A 20,745-nucleotide genomic window follows, 5' to 3' on the forward strand; every position below is an offset into this window, starting at 1 on the left:
CTAATTTGGTAAACATCTTACGGCGCTGACTCATCAGTACTGAAAATCCAATAACAAATCACCACTGTGATTGAGCACTAACTCTGGAATTCACGTCACGAAGTGTGCTACAGCATCCGCTGAAACTCAAACAGGTCGCTGAAAGGTGCATTTCATCAGCAAGCGATTTAATTCATATCAAAGGAATTTTACCCCAATTGAGTGGCAACTGGTTACTTTTGAAAGCAGTTAACTGTTGGGGGAAATGAGTTGTGTTCGTTCCCCACACAAAGGTAGCAGTAATCTGTAATCCTAGATGTTTTAAAAGTCGTTTCTTCAAGTTCCATAGCAAACAATATGAAATAACAACCCAATATCTTTGTATCTTAATCATGTTCGGTAACGAAACCCTTTAGATAATTGGCACTGTTTCTGTAGTAGGCCAAACTTTCTTTCAAGTTACAAATACTCACAAAAGGTTTACATTATAAGGGGCTGCTTTGGAGATGTGCAGATTTAGTTTGTAAGTACAAAGTGAACATGCAAATTGCCTTATCTTGTGGGATTCACAAACAACCATCATTCAGATTGATTTAATACATGGCTTTTTATCTTTAAAAGTGTTAATTAGAAAATAGGGACAGTTCTCTGAACACTTAAGAGTAATAAATAGATCAAAACAGCATCCATGCTTCTGTGATGGAACTTCTGAAGGCTTTGTAAAAGGATTAATACAATTGTCAAAAAGACCACAGTATACATATTTAATAGTGTTAGCAAGCTACAATTACATTTTTAGGACTTTATAGCTAAGTTTTTCAGTATTTACTATCTCGGAAAACTGAGATTTTGTGCAACTTTTGTACAACGTTTTGAAGTTACCATTTAATTTTACTTTTTCTACCTTGGACCTCCAAACACACTCTTCCAGAAAAGATTCCAAGACTACAAGAGAATATCAGAAGTCAGTCAGATAAAGATGGGTTGTTAGGATTGCATAAAGTGAAATATTAAGAGAAAAAAACAATTGTGATTCGTGCATTGTCTTTTGAATGAAAAAATATAAAGCTATTTACTGAGAACGTGCCTGCGTTGTGAAGTTTCCCCATGACAGTTAGGTGCATGGGCTGAGGAGTCAGTCTTGGTTCTCCTGTTGCCCAGCTCTGACTTCAGGCAGGTGACGTTACATCCCTGTGCTTTGGTTTATTTGTCAAATGTGCAAAGTCCCAGTTCCTTTCTCCTAGGGTCTTATAGTGGGGATTAAATAAGACTGGGTTGAATGGTGTCTGGCACTTGACGAAGTGTTTGGTAAGTTATGATAATTGAGGCAATTGCTCCTGAATGTAGATGGAGGTCCTCACTAGGCTTAGTTATATGGTTATCCTATCATCAGTATTGAAAATACTTGGGAATGCCTCTTCACATTTATGAGAAAGGCAAACATGCCCAGTACAGGGTGAGGGCCCTTAGCGTCTGTATGTCCAGACAACTTGACTTTCCCTTCCCCGCAAGACGAGGACTCAAGGGGCCAAGCCATCACGGGAACCACTCCCTTTCTAATGCTCTCACTGTGTCTTATTTACTTTGTCTTCATTCAATATTTTGACTTAACTAATAATACATGCACGTGGCAAAACAGTCAAGAAGTATAAAACCCACAACCAAATTAATTTGTTAGAAAATACAGGTTTTTTTTTTATTTATCATTTTAGAAAATATCCCTGCATCTTGCTCTGTCCCCCCTTTTTTTAATTTCTATTTCTTTTTATTTTTAAAAACTTTGTTATGCCTTTTTCCTGATCACAGCTTCTAAACCTCCTGCTTCACCCAATAGCCTTTAAACAGGAGACTCATACTCCCCAGGCATTTGGCCCCTTGAATGGTGAACTTCCTCTGGTTTCCCTGTCAAATGGCCTTTCCCTTTTTGTTTCCTGCCTGCTGGTCTGTTATTTATTTATGTTTTTAAGTTTAGTATTTATTTTGAGAGAGAGAAAGAGAGCGAGAGTGCATGGGCACACGTGCAAGTGCAAATGGAGGAGGGGCAGAGAGAGAGAGAATCCCAAGTAGGCTCTGCACACCAGCAAAGAGCTGGATATGGGGCTCAAACTCACAAACCCTGAGGTCATGATGTGAGCCGAAACTAGGAGTCAGGTGCTTAACCAACTGAGCCACCCAGGTGCCCCTGGTCTGTTTTTTAGGCACCCCCCCTCCTGCTTCTGGAAGGCAGCCTCCAGACGCTGTAACTTCTCCCTCTGCTTCCACTATACTATGAATCCTTTTCATTAATTGCCTTACCTTCTTTTACTTCAAGATGACAGTACAGGAGAATGTTGTGAAACTCTAGTGGTTGGAAGTCACTATGAATTTTCTATGATTTCCCCTCAGTTGTGTCCTCTTATTTATTTCAACTGTATTGAGCTTGTTTGAGCACACTTAACAAGCCTGGCAATATAGTAAGTGCTATATGTATATATCTTGTTGAATTGCTTCACTAATCCTATAGTTTATGCCAATCACAAGGGAACCATAATCCTCATTTTATAGATGAAGAGGCAGGTTCAGAGACATTACGTAGTTTGTCCAACATCCCACAGTTTACAGGTGGCTGAGCCAGAATACAGAACTGGCCTGCCTGCCAAGGTTTTCGCCACTGTGCCAAGCATCGCCTTTCTACGCTCTGGTGTTCCTTCAGCTGATTTGCATTCTGTGACCCCACCGTCACCATCATCAGGGTCTGCTGCTTCCTCATTTCCTGAGAACACTGGTGCCACTCAGATCTTTCTCTTTGTCCTTCTTCTCCCCCTTCATGTCTCTATGTTCTACCTGTTCTTGATCACCTACGAGCCAGAAGGATCTAGGCCACCTTCCCTATTCCTGAGCAAACAGAGGCTCAGAGAGAGGGCTAGCTAGCATGGTGAACTGAGGGCAGCACTAGGACTACCATGCAGGCCTTTGGACTCTTGTCTAGTACTCTCATTGCCCTGGGCCTCTTCTCAGAGGAGGCAGCTTCACATGGGCTCTTTGCCTAGACACTTTGTGTGCCCTCATTCCCTTCTCTTCCACTTCGAGATCCTACAATTTCATGAATAGCATTCCATTGGCTCTTTCCATTGGCTCCTTCTTTCTGTTTATAGATGTTTTAGATTTTCTCACCTAGACATACGAACAGAAAGCTTTCTCTGGACCTTACTACTTTCTCAACTTCTGTCTTCTCTCTCTCTTCTCCCTCTCCCTGCTCCTTCTCTCTTATGGTACCAACTCCCGTCGGAGTTAGTTATTTCCCTGCATTACATTCTTTTTCACTCACTTGTTCCTTTATTCCTTGCAATTTTGACTTTCATACCGGCTACCATACATCCTGGTTGAAGCTATTATTCCTAAAGACATCCCTATGCATTTCATTGTCAAATTCAGCCCCTGCAATCTGAAAGGTCTTCATAATTGTGGCCTCTGGAAGTCTCTGAAGGTTTGAACTTGCTTTGGATTCCAGAGGCCATCCTAAGCATAGGCAGAAATACAGATTTCTAGCCTATTGGGCTAGTCCCAACTAAGCAATTTGTAACTCATGCCTCTCTTTTAGCCTTGACTTTAATTAAAAATTCTGATAATAATTGCCCAATTTCTGACTCTTCATTTTCTTCCTTGTACTAGAATCAACGTTTTAGAATCTGTGTAGAATCTCATGTCCTCCAGTATTGGGAGCTCACCTTTTACTGCCATTGTCCCCCAGGGAGTAGAGCCCACCTCTGTACTGTAGCCTAATCATGAACATTCCCCTAAACCCTGAGAGATGAATGCCCCTGGCATGTGCCTCCAACATCTCTACCTTTTGGATATCTCATTATCACTGGTTTTTGGATTCTCCAGCAGGGCACTTAATTCTGAACAGAGCTAACTGCCTCTCTAAACCACACCAGTATTCTGTTGCTCCAGTGAACTTCCTCCCCGCACAGTAAACAGATCTGTCCTAGTGGCAGGGCGAAGTCAAATCGCAGATTCCAGAATCTTCTGGAGCTGTATCATTTTCAGATTCTCTGCAACATGAAATCCTCCTGCTTGCGCCCACACACTGAGCGCGTCTTCCATCCTTTATGGTCTGTAATAACAACTCAGTGTGAGCTCACTTCCTATTTTGCTGATGGTGCTCTTATTCCTTTTTGGAAGTCCTTCTTACTACCTTTCCCTTCTCTTTTTACCATTTCTCCTTTGGAATTCTCATTTATTTCTATAACTTAATTTAGATATTCTATCTTTAATACCTCTAATCTCAATATGGTCGCAAAGTGACACACATACAACTCTCTGCTCTGGAACCTTTTTAATTAGATGTCCGAGGACACATTCATGTTAATATATCCAGAAATAGTATGTCATTTTCCAACACCATAAAAAATGTTCCAGCTTCTTTTGCTGTTCCCCTCCTACTATTATTAAGAGGACTACCATTCTCCTAGTTATTAAGATTAAAATTGTATGGTCATGATTGATTTCTTTTACTTTGTTGCTTCCACATCCAATCAGTTACCAGATCTAGGTACTTCTTCATTGTCAAGTGCATCTTGGCTTTCTTTTCTTTTATTCTAGACATCACTATTCTGGTTAAAGATTTCATTATTTCTTCGTTGAAACCCACACATTAGCTCACGTGGCTTTTGCTGGCTTTGACTCTACCTTTCCTGTCACTGTAGAAATACTATTTCTAGGGCAGGGTTCTGATTAAATGAGATGCTATCTGCAAGAATTACTTTATGTTATCTGTTGTATGAATACTAGTAGTTTATCTTATTATGTCACTGACTTGCTCAAATATCATTAAATTTTCCCCAGTGCCTACTGAATAAAAACAAAACGCCACAGTCTGTTTTTTAAATGTCCTGTAATATCATCCAAGTTTATCTTTCCAGGTATTTCCTATTAAACCTTATGAATTTTTTTATCCAGGTGAAAAATCTTGCCATTTGTTGAATCCGTCCCTATCACCTGAACTGTGTTCATGCCATTCTACCTCTCCCCTGCCCCTGAGTTGTCTCTGCCCCACCGAGATGGAAATAAACTGAAAAAATGATATCTGGAATTCTTTGGTAAAGGAAAACTATCATTAATTAAATTTGGATGCAGCACAGGTCTATCTATTGATTTTGCATTTTTCTTTGGGTCATATTTGAACATCAAGTCATAATCCTTCTTTATCCATGTGGTTATCTTTGGAAGATAAAAAAATAATAGGTATTGACCATATAGGAAATAAAAAGAGCTGAGGAAATTAGTTGATAATACACTCAATATGAGTTGAGAGTATAATGCCTCTATTAGAAAACTAGCAAGATTAAGCTGCACAGATTTTAAAAATATCTATTTTTGTGGGAAATTATGATCCCTTGATTCTCAGTATTGCTTGGTCTCTATTAGCATATCATGTCTGGGTTCCCCATTTGAAGAGGGGCATTGGCAGACTAGAGTCCATGCAAAAAAGATGGCTAGGATGGTGAAATTTGTAGAAATTACCTTGCAAGTTAAATGCAAGGGGGAACCAGGGTAATTTAACCCATAGAAAGAAAAGATTAAAGAAAGACTCTCATCTGTCATAAAGAAGAGTTGCTGTATATATTTCTCCCCACGAATAGAAGTAGGACAAATAGAACTATTTGTGAATCAATATTATAAAAAGAATTTTTAAGCAAGACTTCTCCTATGGTGGACAGTAAAGATTGAGTCTGATTAACCACTTTAGAAGGATTTCCTACAGGAGAGGGATGTCATACTAGCTGTCCATAAACACATCTTTTAATCTTAAGATTCTAAAACTTAGAGAAACCTCTTAGGAAGTCATTGGAATAACTTTATACAAGAACAAGAGTCACAGTGGACACCCTTTGCTAGGCCAAGGCTAGACAAAATCAAGGTATGCACTAGGGTAGAGGAAGCAATGGAAGACACCCTTCCCAGGAAAAATATCAACAGAATTCATATTTGGGTGATTTATCAAAAATAATTCTTTGCTTAGGAGAGCGATGGTGCCATGGTGACTATGATAGAACAGCTGGCCACAAAAGACCTCTGGACTTGGATGAGTAGATTAGAGGGTAGTTTTGGAGCAAATGCAATTTACCTGGGAAGGTAGTGAAAAGATGGTCACTGGCATGTGAATCGTGTAGCTATGGGAGAAAGTCATGTTCATAATGAGGATGGTAGGAAACTTGCCTGACTCCCAGAGGACCACTTCTGAACCCAGCAGAAACAGCCTCCTGACCATGACAATGCCTTGGGTTTCAACTGGTGGACTTGACGTTTACAGTCCCTTCTCTTACCATATCTCAGCTACTTTTCTCTCCATCTGCATTCTATTTTCCTTGCATGGTGCTCTGGCTAAACTCGTGGGTGCCAAGCTTTCTCAATGAGCTGTCTGTCTCTTGGCCTTCCATTTGTCTTCAGGTCGTCAACTGCAATTTTGATCACAGTTGAATTTTATTCTGCACAGCTGCACTACCACTTGCATGAACTGGTCTTCAGTGATTCTCTACTCCACTGCCTTTCCCCGCCCCCCATTTTTCAGTCTAACATCTTAGCTCCTGCGATCGCTCGCCACCTGTCTTGGCTCCAGATCACACTGAAAGTTGTTTTATTCCAGATTAACATGTATGGACTGGATGCAACTTTACTAGTATCAATGGGAAGAAAAAGATTACCTATAACCTTCTCATAAGTCATAGAAAAAGTATAAAAAGCATGAGCAAGTGTAATTTATCACCCTGAGCAAGTAGGCATGTAATTACTTGCAAGGCTGCTTTTAGTTTAAAGCATAGTTTTCTATTTCTATCCTTAAACATTTTCCCTGTGTAGAAGTTTTGGAGAATTTGGCACATTTGCAAATGCCTGGTGCTGGTGTTACTTCTGCAAAATCATGTGCACATCATTCAATGGCATTGCACCTATCTCCAATTTAGCCAGAGGGGTCTACTAACACTTCTATTCCAGATCCTCTTGGCTAGTATCATGGCATGGAAGTTTTAGTTGTACAATAAACCACAACACAGAGGATGAAGGGTGCTAAAAGATAGTGTTTGCACAAATGAAATTGCCAAATAAGTCTTACAAAATTAGTCGTTAAATCTCTTTGGTATTATCACTATTGCTGACATACGCTACATTCATTACATTACATCCTTTCATGTGTTTATTTAAGGGAAACACTAAATAGATTACATTTTTCTATTTTTAGATTTAATTTGTCCTTGAATTTCGAAACCCATCTTCTTCTCTCTGCCTATAAGGCCTTTATCATTCCATTAGCCTGAAAATATTCCTTTTTAAAAAGTTTGGGTATTTCTGGGATTGAACACTGGAAGCTATGAAGTATGCCTTTCTCATCCAGCCATTTTGATTTCAAGAAAACCTCCACTCAAAGTAGAGCAGGCTCTGACTTGAGAGAATATTTCAGTTTAGCTGTTCTGACTTTGATCTGGTCACTGATCTTGACTCCACTCATGATCCATCAGGTATAGCAACCATCTCAATGCAACTCCTAAAAAAATTAGAAGAACTTTATTCGTTCCTTTTTGGCCAATGGTCTTTTCATTACTGGTTGGATCACTGGACATCCTTATGCACAAAATAACCTAATGCTATTTCTTATGCAAGGAAAAATGAACACAACAATTTCACCTAAAATTGGGCATGGGAAACAAATTAACCAATATATTTTGCACAGCGGTTAGATTTTAGTTATCTGAATTAATAGATGTTAGTATTTTTTTTCTAATTTTATTTAATTTTAATCGTAGAGACAGACAGAGCATGACTGGGGGAGAGGGGCAGAGGGAGAGAGAGAGAAAGAGAATGAGATTGATAATCTTATGCAAGTTCCATGCTTAGTAAGGATCCCGACACACGGCTTCATCCCATGACCTTGGGATCATGACCGGAGCTGAAATCGAGTCTGACGCCCAACTGACTGAGCCACCCAGGCACCCCATATTGTCCTATTTCCTCCTAAAGTCACTCCTTCTGGATCTAGGGAGTAATCTTATATCCAATAGTTATAAATAGTGAAGCTGCTTTGGTAGAAATGAACTCAAGAGACCTCAAATGCTATTGAGTTGCCTTAGTCCATCTTTTTCACACCTGTTGAATTTATCTCTTTACCCCAGCTTATACTTAGAATGGATTGAATTAACCATTACCAAATTTAGCATACTAGTCCAAATAGATATGTGTTTTGTTTCTAAGCTTACTTGCTGTATGACTCATTCTATTTCTAGACTCAGGAAGCTAATCAAGTTCCATAAGATCAGCTCCTGCTGAGTTCTTGGTGCATTTGTAATAAAAATGAATACAGATGGTGATACTGACAACTAAGTTGTTAAACCTGAAACTTTTTAAAAAATTTTATTTATTTATGAGAGAGAGAGAGAGAGAGAGAGAGAGAGAGAGAGAGAAAGAGAGAATCTTAAGCAGATTCTATGCTCAGTGAGGACCCAGATGCAGGGCTCGATCCCACAACAGTGAGATCCTGACCTGAGCCAAAATCAAGAGTCAGATGCTTAACCTACTGAGCCATCCAGGCACCCCAAACATGAAACATTCTTAAATAAACAAATTTTGTCAAGCTCTTCATACACGTAAAATTGTGTTTAGACCCTCTGGTTACATGAAGTCTTACGTTATGATGCCTGCTCTCACCTGTGACTTAGAGCATAATCTTCTACAGCAAAAGAATTATCCTCCAGAATGGATATCCTGGGAAGATGTATTGCAGGGATGATCTGGGTCACTTTTCTGTGGGCTTGAAACTTACTTAAGGTCTTGGTGGTCCTACCTTCCTCAAATGACACAGTGCCCTGTTTGGGAATGGCTTTGGACCAGATCTCATGAAATGGCTGTGGACTTGTGGACTTCTGGGAAACCACTGGTAGGTTTTTCTCTGTTATGTGTGATATTGCTTAATATGTCCTTCTTAGGCAAATATGCCTTAATTGAAAACAACAATGACAAGTTTAGGATATTAGTGTCCTAACTAAGAGTTGAGGATGATCTTATGTGTACGTCTTTAAGATATGTTCATACTCAACACATGTGATTTATAGATAACATAGATAATTTTTTTAAAAAAGATTTTGTTTTCTTTTTTCTTTTTTTTTTTTTTTACCATTTTTTTATGTTTATTTATTTCTGAGACAGAGAGAGACAGAGCATGAGCGGGAGAGGGGCATAGAGAGAGGGAGACACAGAATCAGAAGCAGGATCCAGGCTCTGAGCTGTCAGGACAGAGCCCGACGTGGGGCTCAAACTCACAGACCGTGAGATCATGACCTGAGCCAAAGTCGGTCGCTCAACTGACTGAGCCACCCAAGCACCCCAGATTTTGCTTTCTTAAGTAATCTCTTCACCCAACGTGGGGCTCAAACTCACAATCTTGAGATCAAGAGTTGCATGCACTACTGACTGAGCCAGCCAGGCACCCCTAATGTAGATAAACTTTTAGCTTTTTAAGAGTCACATATTTATGTGTTGTTTGTATTTTATTTTCAGAGTTCCTTCATTCAAAATCCTGAATAATATTGCCTTTGTTATAGAACCATGCAATTGTAGTCTTTTCTTGAAAGCATGCTAAGCTCATTTCTATCATAGCAAAAGAGAAATGTAGAAATCTGGATTCTCTCTTTGCCTCTTATTATAGGATACAGGAGCCTAGTAAAATGCTAATAATATTTTAGTAGGAGAATATGGCACCTTTTATGGCTTACTACATTTAGGTGACATCATGGCTCCACATGACAACATGAGTTAAGATGAAATACACTCATTAAAAAACAAATTCCATCATGTCATGGGTAACTTGTGATCTCTAGCTTTGGAGCGTTAAGCCTTGTAGATCGTGCCAGGGCCTACGTGAAGTCTGTTATTAATAATAAGAATAAATTCCACCCCACTCCTTAGGTTGCTCATTCATATCACCAGTCAACAACTCAACACACTCTTTAGTACAGAAAAAGAGAAATTTAGTACATTCTAATGATTTGAATAATTGCTTGGAAACTTGATAATGCGCTAACATTCATTTGCTGAAAAGTGGGCCAGTGACGGTTAAGCGATTTCATCGTAAAATGGGTGTGTGTCTATTTATATGTCTCTGTGGCTGGTTGGCTTCTTGGTTAGAGCCCTGTGCTAATGAAGCTCAGAGTAGGAGCTTTGCCCCATGTGGCCCTGTCAACTTCTCTCTTTCAAGGGTCCGTTTCATCTTTGACCCCAGCTGGCTGTGGCACTCATGTTTACTACTGGCCAATAAGGAGATGAGATTAGAGCTCACACATTGGTTAAAGCAAATCTATCACCATACTGTAGAAAACTACTCACAGCCCAAAATCCATTTGGGTGGTTCTGTAGCATCACCTCAAGGGTCGTGTCTCTGGGCTTGTGCATACACTAGAGACACTTGCTAATCGTGTCACTGATGGAGATTCATCTAGAGAGACCGTTATGAAACAGTGAGTTATTTGTATCAAAGATTAGTTTAAAGACAGCTGTAGATTTATTATTTTAAAAGCTCTGGATGAGGGGATTGGATTAGATAAACTTTAAAGTCCTTCCAGCTCTAAGTCCTTCCAGCTCCCTACAGTCTCCAAGTGCATTGATTAACATACATAATGTAAAACAATGTAGTTTTGTAAAGCAAAATTGGCAGGAAGAGAATATTCTCTCAAGAAAAACTACTTTCTGCGAGTTTTCCCTTCAAGCTACCAAAAAAAGGTGATCAAGTAGAGCTCAAAAATAATTTCTGGGCTTAAACTTAAAATTCTTTTATCTGGAACAGATTATTTCATTCCACAATTAGAAATGAGATCCAAAATGCAAATATTACTGAGAGAGATAGCACATTGCCTTCTATTCACACTATGGTGTTAACAACTGCTCTAAGAGCCATTTTACAGAGTAAGTTTGAGAGGGGGAAGCGTACCTTATTCAAATATATGAAGATGATTTTACGATTTTACAAATCATATCTTATTTTATTCCAGTCCTAATTCTGCCAGCCCTTCTGGGTATGTAACAATTTTAAAGACAGTGCTTCGAAATTTGAAGAGGGGAAAATGTGGAAACAGCTTAAATGAGAGTGTAGCTCTTAGGCTTTCACCAAATACATTTCCACGGTTTTCCAGTTAGTTCTATTCTCTTGAGAAGGGGTGAAAATTCTTCAAGTTAAATGTACAATAAAATACCAAATATATGCTGGTTCTTTAAAGTTTTGTATCTCTATTTTTAGTGTCATCTCTGTTTACATCAAGTCTCTTTTACATTTGAATTTGGTAAGACATGCTATTTACCATCTTATTGACCAGAAGGCAGTCTGTTCAATCGGTATTTGAAGATCTGTTTTATCTGGAGTTCTGTCTAGTCAGATAGAAATGCTATTCTGATAGTAATAAAACAAAATCTAATAGGAGAAAAATCTACTTGTAAATGAACCAGATTTCAAGACTCCAGGATTTCTGTGTCCCAGTGTCCCCGTACGTGAGACAAGAGAATCAAAGCTCCACATGTGGTAAAAGGATGCAGGTTGATATGTAAGTTCGGTGTTCTTCACGTAAGAGTTGAAAAGGATTACAAAGAGACACCGTTACATTCTGTCCCAGGGGGATTCTTCCACTGGTTTGGTGGCTCAGTCCTGGTGGGACAATGTAGATGCAGACCCCACCTGGGACAACCGATCAGACACATGAACCTCCTGAAGTCATCTGGATAGAAATCACAATGAGAATATAAGTGTAGATATTTTGCAAAAACATTTCCTATCCCTTAATTGAAAAAGATCAGTTATCTGCCCATTCCGCCCAAGAGATCCCGGGCCACTTGAATAGTAATGACAACAAAAGCCCTCCTGTCTGGTTCCACTGCATCTCCTGTTACTGTTTTATGGGGACAAGTTGAGTTCTTTTCATCCATGAAACTGAGCCTGGTAAAAGCTATTAGTCTCTATTGCAGTGCCCTCTACTGCCACCCTTGTCTGGTGCCAGTGCTTCTGGTTCTCCATCCCATGCTTTGACCTTGCGACTACGTGCCTGCCAGACCCACCTCTGGCAAGAGCAGCTGCTACTTTTAGTCCATTTAAAAACCTTTTAGGTTTTAGGAACTCCTCCGTGAGATCATTTTGTTTATCTTTTGAATGTGAGGTGACTAGACCTTTGAAAAATTGGTATTCTTTTTCCTTTATCACTGTAAACTGGAAATTTACTCATGTGGGTATGGCATACTGGAAGACCAGGCTTTCATTCTTCTTAACTTCCCATATAATCAAAAGAACCTAATGAATTCAAGTTGCCTGTAACATTTTGTGTGTTTTTAAGTTGAAACTGAATTCCCAAACAACCATGTGAACAATAATGAAATTCAGGCAAAGAGGCTCTATTTTCCTGTTGTTAGGATAAAAACTCTTATGGTGAACTCTTGGGTTCTACTCCCTGTGATTTAAGACAACATAAAATTGAGTACTTATCGGCTGTACTTTGGCTTTAAAATTATTACAAAGAGCCTGAAGAAATGTAATGGCTGAATTGACTTTGATCAGAAATACAACTTATAGAATTATATAATGCATGCATTCTCCCATGTTAGAAACTATACAGCACACTCTATAGATTACAGTTTAATTATGGAGATGACACAATAAAAGTCTTTCAAACTTCCATATGAGAATTTAGGTACAGTAAGCAGAATGTAATTATTCCAGTTGGAATTTGGCCAGAAGCTGGGGATTAAAAACCCTAGTGTTATGAAAAGTTCCTTGGGATGTTTAATGACTAGAAATAGCCAGAAGCTTAGATTTATGACATCCAAAAATAGTACCCCCAGCAGGATTAGTCCACCCAGGTCATGCTGGGGCACAGTTTGGGCAATAGTCAAAAAAACCCATTTATTGAATCATAAACATAATTTCTAGCAGCTCTGGGTTGGAGATTTGTATTCAAGCACTACTTACCAACTTTTAGCAGCTTCCTTAGATGTAGCATCCCACTGACACTCAGTAAATGCACAATAATAAAGAAAATGTTAGGTAGGCTTGAATGATAATCATGATAGTTAGTATAGGAGGCCAAGGACCAAAGCTGACTTTACAAGTAAGTGACTGAGATGGCTCCAGATGTTATGTGATTTCAAAGGCTCCGGAAAGGCACAAAATATCACCTTGGTTTGGCTTGCTAGGGACTGCAATTTCACAAATGCAATTTTATTCTTTTTGATTAATGTCCAACCCCTATTTCAAAACAAACATACTTGAAAAGTTAATATATAAGACTTAGTTGTCATTTAGGTCATAGTGCAACATGAGATTTTCAAGCCCCATTCTAAGGAATTTTGGCAGAACCAAAGAGAATGAGGACATTCGGTGAGTGACCCCACTAAGGGAAGAATAGTTTGCAGAAAGAAAAGTATAGAGACAACAAAGACAAATTTCTCCAGTCTCATTGTTATTGGCTAAATTGTGTCTCCCACCCAATTCATGTGTTGAAGCCCTAATTCCTATTACTACAGAATGTAACTGATTCAGAGATAGGGCCTTTGTTTTTTTTATTTTTATTTTTTTTTTAATTTTTTTTTTTCAACGTTTTTTATTTATTTTTGGGACAGAGAGAGACAGAGCATGAACGGGGGAGGGGCAGAGAGAGAGGGAGACACAGAATCGGAAACAGGCTCCAGGCTCCGAGCCATCAGCCCAGAGCCTGACGCGGGGCTCGAACTCATGGACCACGAGATCGTGACCTGGCTGAAGTCGGACGCTTAACTGACTGCGCCACCCAGGCGCCCCGAGATAGGGTCTTTAAAGAGTTAATTATGTCAAAACAGGATTCTTCTGGGTGGGCTCTAATCCAATATGATAGGCCTCCTTATAAGAACAGGAAATTTGGAAACACAGAGAAACACCAAGGATATTTGTGCACAGAGAAAAGACCATGCGAGGACAAAGTAAGAAGGTGGCCGTCTGCACTCCAAAGAATGAGGCCTCAGAAGAAATTAACCCTGCTATTACCTTGATCTTGGACTTCTAGCTCCCAAAACTGTGAGAAAATAAATTTCTGCTGTTTAAGTCAACCAGTCTGTAGTATTTTGGTATGGCAGCCTAAGCAAACTAAAACACCCCCTTTCAGAGGAAAGGCACTGGACTGCTAATCAAATCTCTGTTTCTTTGAGGCTGAGGCTTTTACTGAAAATGGTTCTAATCTTTCTTGGATCTTTCTAGCCCCAGGGAAAATTCCTGTGGATCAAGCCCATCACCCCTGGTTGATCTTTTAAGGCATGGTTTAAATTCAAAAGGTTATTTGGGCATTTATAATATGTTGGAGTAAAGAGGTGATAAGAAAAAGTCAAGCTAGGAAAGGCTAATCATGGAGCTTACCAGGCTTATTATCAAGATAGGGTCAGGGTCAGATGGCTCATTGTTTGCTGGTAGCCATGGTTTGTTGGCCAACCCTCCATATTAAATAAGATGCCTCTATTTTCACTACTAAAAACCATGGCAGTTTGCCATGATAGCCCTCTATTGGGCACTTCTGATGTATTAATGAATTTTGGTGAGAGAATTTCAAAATTGGCTTTTGGGACTAGCTCTGATAACTTTGGCATCAGCAAGCAATGAAGGACTTCCTGAATGAATATAATTTAATGTAAACGTAAAGTAACCACAGTAATAGAAAGTCAGAGTATTTGTGTATAGAACTAGTATTAGTTGTTAATAATGAGACTGCAAGCTCTTGAAAAATGCAACTACTGCTGTGTTATATACGGAACCTGGGAGTCTGGAGGGCAAGGATAGTTTATACTTGCCAAATCACTGTGAGAAAATTCCAACAATGTGGAAATGTAAATATTCACTATTAGGAAGGAGCAATTGGGATAGAATAAACATTTACCCAGTTTTCTTCTTTTTAATTCACAAATAAGACTTCTCTTATTGGTTCAAGTTTTCCTAATAGGAGATGGGCTGGGAAAAAATTGGAGGGGGGGATGGCTATTGTCTTTCTTTTCCTACCCAAAATATATCTTGCAACTCAGATAGTCATGAAATCTTTCATTTTTGATTTTGAAATTTATTCCACAATTATTTTATTCTACCAAGATACTGCTAATGAAATTTAGAATGTGTTGCATCAAAAATATCAGAGATATGATGTTGAATGTGAATATGAAAAACATAATTTTAGCACCAAATTAAGTGGTAGTTAAATAGAATGTAAACAGATTATTTAGAGAAAATCTGCAGAAGGTTAGAAGTGTGCAGACATTCAAATGTTTAAGGACTCCTAATTGTCACATTGCTGCAATTGTCACTTGCAGCAGATGCACAAATAAATAGTAGTATTGTGGGAGAATTGTCATATAAAGAGCCTCATGTAAAGCCTTTTCTTTTAGTAATTCTTCCTTTTTCCCCCTTTATTCTTCCCTTAAATATTTTTTTTTCATGAAGATAGTTTCAAAGGGAATGTTATTCCTGAGGAGAAACTTTCTGAATAAAACCATTCTTTTTTTTTTTTTAATATATGAAATTTATTGTCAAATTGGTTTCCATACAACACCCAGTGCTCATCCCAAAAGGTGCCCTCCTCAATACCCATCCCCCACCCTCCCCTCCCTCCCACCCCTCCATCAACCCTCAGTTTGTTCTCAGTTTTTAACAGTCTCTTATGCTTTGGCTCTCTCCCACTCTATGAATAAAACCATTCTATCTATCTATCTTAGTAATGGTTCAGGCAGGAAAACAGAAATCACTCCAGGTATTTCAAACAGAGGTGACTTAATACAGGGGGTTGGTTACATAAATGATGGAAACGTTGGCAAAGTGATGGTGAGGTGATCCAGAAATTGGAAACAGTAGGAAACCTCTACTACCCCAAGGATTGGAAGGACACGAGGAAGAGGTATTGTTTTCATGGTTTAAAGATAATGACCATCGTTGGGAAACTATAACCTAGCTACCAAAATGGGGACTCTCCTACTGGACCTGAGACTACTGAGAGAGGAACTTCTCTAATGGAGCCAGAATCACAGAGAAGATAGAATCGTTGCCAAGGTGAAAATAAAAGCAGAAAAAAAGTATATTGTGACTTTGTCATCATTTTCTTCTCCCAGGACTTTACTAATGCCTCCCCTTGGCCAAACCTACCAAAACCCAGTTGGCAGAGGGGCCCGGAAAATGTAGTTCCCCGAGATACAAAGCAAAGCAGGGAAAGGGTAGGTAATAGACCAAGAGCAAACTGGCAAATGACTTGTGTACAAAAAAGAAATTACTTTTGTTAATTTGTGTTTTTCTTTAATTAGTTTAATCTGGTCTGCTCAGTCATGGTACAATGAAAATCACTTTTGGACCTTATGACAAATTGTAGATTTCCTCCTTCCTTCCTTCCTTCTTTCCTTCCTTCCTTCCTTTCTCCTTCCTTCCTTCCTTCCTTCCTTCCTTCCTTCCTTCCTTCCTTCCTTCCTTCCTTCCTTGTTTAATATGAGTTATTTCATGATATAAATAAAGGCCTCTGGAGCCTCTGAATTAAAAATTTACTGAACAGTAATGTGGTAGCTGAGATGTAGGAAGCACAGACTGAGGAATCTAAAATGGTACCTGTCACTGACATTTGAGTTTCAGACCCAGACTCTGAATAATCTTTGGAATATCAGCTTCCAACTTGTAACATGACATTTCAACTTTAGCAATTTTGTACTAATGAACTCCTTTATTTCTGCCTGTCTCATTAGGACACTCTATGCTTTCCAGAAACGCAAGTGAAGTTTAATAGAGATAAAGCCATTCCACTGGCGCTGCTATGATCAAGAAGCTACAATCAATCTTGCTTTCTTCAAGCATGTCATAAAAAGAGTCTTTTCCTTCTGATTAGCATTCTTGAACACAGTACAGGCTGATGAATTGCTTGAAGTCATTCACTGTAGGGATACAGCACCTACTGCACGTGATAAAACAACATAAGGCATATGAACTGCTCATTACAATCTAATTAGTTTGGGCTTTTCATTTCATTTTATGTCCTGAATTGAACCTGATTCAATATGATTCTGAGCTGGAGTTCATCATGTCTTCTCACTGGCAATGTAAGTTCATGGTGTTTGCTTGCTAGATTCCATAGTTACAGAGATGGTTACTCTTTTCTTTTTTAGGAACTGGTTAGAAAGAAGGTCATTAATATAAAATGACTGACATCTTTGCCATTGTATTTTCCTCTGTGAGAGATTTCGACTTGACCTAGCACACATCACAAAGTATTTCAGGAGGTTTTAGCCATTTATAATAAACTAATTTACTTGATTCATGGGTTCACCTCTCCCAATGTACTAGAAGCAACAGTCCTAGCCCTTGGTTTGCATTCCAAAGAATGACTAAACAAAAAAGGAAAACCTGGGTTAGTTTTACTATCAAACTCAATTATAGTGGAAACTTTATGAAAACAAGATGGTTCCATTTTGGTGTTGTTTCAATAACAGCTTTCTGTGTCTCAAACTAGGAAGTAGACTATGTAGGTAGACTAAGTACACACAGATTCATCTGATCGCAATACTTGAAGAGGTTATAAGAACAGAATGACTGGCATTATTCTGGAAAACATATGCACTGTCTTCTCTGAGTCTTTATTTTTGGAACAATGAAGATCCAGAAATCTGCTTTATTTCTTCCTCATAGGAAGCTTATGCGTATCTATTGGTTATGCCTTTTTTTTTTTTTGACTTGAGAAATAATTTAATTTGGGTAATGTTAGCATAAAATACTCATAGATATATTTTGTTTGCTACTCATATGAGCTTTGAAAATTTTGTTGCCTCATCTGGAAAGCAAAGACTGTGTTTCATATTCACCTTAGAAAATATATTAGGTTTTTGCCAAAACATTGCCCCGTCCTTGCAGGCCATGGGACTGCATGTAGAATGAAGTCTTCTGGCACTTGATTAACAAAATCATTCTGGAAAAAGCAGATTTCCTCTACATTAATAAGTTCAACTTGCAAATAATAATAGAAAGAAATAATCATACATGGTCCTTGCTTCTTTGACAGAACATATTTAGATAATACATGTAAAATGCCTAGAATTATATGTTTCACAAAGTATATGTTCCCCGTGTTGGTTCCCTTCCCACCTCCTTCCTTTGGAGCAGTGTAATTTAATCAGATTCCTACCCTAAATGACATCATGATAACCCATGTGGTTCTGTTCATCCAGGATCAACCACGTCTGTCTAAAAATGTTTCCTCCATGATAGAGAGCTTTATCTAATTGAATTCAATTTTTATTTCATAACTGATGATCATTATGTATGATTGCCAATGTACTGAGCTTTACTAGTGATTGGATATATTTTGAGTGTCCTGCATAAACCATTTTTTACTATTCTAAAACCCATAGAAATGGTAACAATTTTATAACATTCACTGATTCATTTCATAAAGAAACTAAACTAGGTGATATCTGCTTTGTTTATTTAGATTTTATATCCTAACTGGTGGCTCTTTATTTCTGCAATGATTTGTTGAAAGCTTGTGGTGAGATGGTATGTAACCTTTAATTCAGCTATTGTTAGCACTTTTGTATGCCAGAGAGAGGTTCTGAAATTTTCAGTAGGCCATGGACTCTTAATAGGGAATCTTAATTGTTCCCTTAGTACTTGAGAGCCATCATGACATCTGAGTTATATACATTTCTTATGTATAACCTTCAGCTCAACATTGAAGTAAGGCATAAGGCATTTGTCCCACACTTCGTACACGAAGAGGAAGTGAGATTTTTTTTTTTTTTACTTACATTGTCAAAGATTCTTAAGGGATTGGTCTTGGTTAATTAGCAATTAGTAAAATGAGTATCAAGCTCCTGATAAAATATTGTTAGGGAAATTGGGAAACAGAAGGTTACCCAAGCCACTAACTCAATCTTTGGGGAACTGAAGGAGGTAGGAAGAGAGGGAATCAAGGAGCCAGGGGTGCCCAGAGTGGTGTATGCGACTGTAGCTGCCCGTGTCCTCTAGCATGTTATCCCAGCCGTTCTCTTTATGCCCTGAAGCACAGTTCTGAGGCCCGTGAGACTGGAATGAACTCAGAAATTACGACTTGATTAAAGACTACTGAGATGTTCATATTGGAAACAGAAAATGATATTATGAAAATTGATACGCTCTTCTTTGTTTATAAAGACAGCATGATTAACTCACCGTCATTTGCATTTGAGTTGATGGTAGGTTTGGGCTGAACTCTCTACACTCTGGGGGAAGGGCATGAGTTTGCCAGGCAGTTATGCATAAGGGGTTCTGTCCATGCAATAAAATAGAGTTGAGCCACCTGGCTAACATGGAGTCAGAGCTGATGACCTTGACAACGGAATGAGGATGAGCATGACCAACACCATGTGTTAATTAACATGGGTCTTCATCCATGTATGAAGGGGTATACACATAACGTTTCTCAAACTTAGATCCATACAGCTAAAAAAACCAAGTGAAATAGAATCTTAAGACAGCACTGGCCAGTTCCAGTGAAAGAACTGTGGTTTGAGGACACAGAGATTTTATCTCTGACTATATAACGTTTTTTACTTATAGACTCTGTTGAAGTAGAGGGTCCTTTCTTCAATCCTATTGCTCACACTTTCTTCCACAAGACTGAATTTTGGGAGACATTGAGAAATGAGGTGAATTAGGAAGTATCTTATAGTTTAACAGCTGATAAATGGAGAATGCATTTTCTTCGGTTGTTTCTCTCAGGCATTTTTGGCCCCACTTAGATTAATTCATTAGATATAAATATATCTATAATTGGGATGGTATGCCAAATTATAGGGTCTCAAATGGTGATGATTTTCATATTAAATTCTTCATTATCTTCTTAATTCCAATTAAGTGCCAGGTTAGTGTAGAATCAAAAATATGGATTTTTCAAAGGATACTGGTATGGCTTTACATACGTGCTGACCTTACCACTTAATTGGTTTTATCATCTTTATCATTTAACTTCCATGGGCTCTACGTTTCTTCTCTATAAAATGGGGATAAAGTTCCTTGTATCTAGGGTTGTTGTGTGTAGACTTAATAATATAATGCACATGAAATACATGGCAATAAAACATTCTCAGTATTTTCTTCTTTCCTCTTCCTTTCTGTGACTAATTTCTTCTTACACAGCTGTGATTATAGTTTTCCATGGACATATTCTCCTCTGCATATTCACTAATAGGGAATATTTTAATAAGGTGGCAGATAACTAAAAATTCTTTTTGGAATCATCAACCTAACCATAGCTTTCTTTACTTCTAAGGCTCTAGTTTTTCAACCTAAGAGGATCCTAAATTCTGTGAAATCTGTTGAAATTATGTTTCTATCTTGGTAGCTATTATGGCTACTCCATGATGAATTTCAAGTGACAAGGACACCAAGTGAAAATGAGTTTAGGGATTTACTTTATAGACTAGTTTTGTGTATGTATTCACAAAAATAAAAATGAAGTGGGAAAAAAATAAAAATATTATTCATTGGCCTCAAGGAAGAGCCATTATATGTATATGTCAAGTTTCTGAGTCTGTGATACTTAGTGATCCATTGCCCATAAAACTTCACAAAAATAATAGAATTTATATAAATCATCTGTTCTTGTAGGAACAAAGATCTATGTTCTATCTGTTGCATCCAGTTGAAAACACTTCCAACATTATTCAAGAAACATGGGTGTAAGTTCATTATTCCCCAGGACTGTCTTAAATCCTCTCAAGAGATTTTTTTTTTTTTTTTTTTTT

This window comes from Neofelis nebulosa, chromosome 2 (genome assembly GCF_028018385.1).
Source record: "Neofelis nebulosa isolate mNeoNeb1 chromosome 2, mNeoNeb1.pri, whole genome shotgun sequence".
Taxonomy (NCBI): Eukaryota; Metazoa; Chordata; class Mammalia; order Carnivora; family Felidae; genus Neofelis; species Neofelis nebulosa.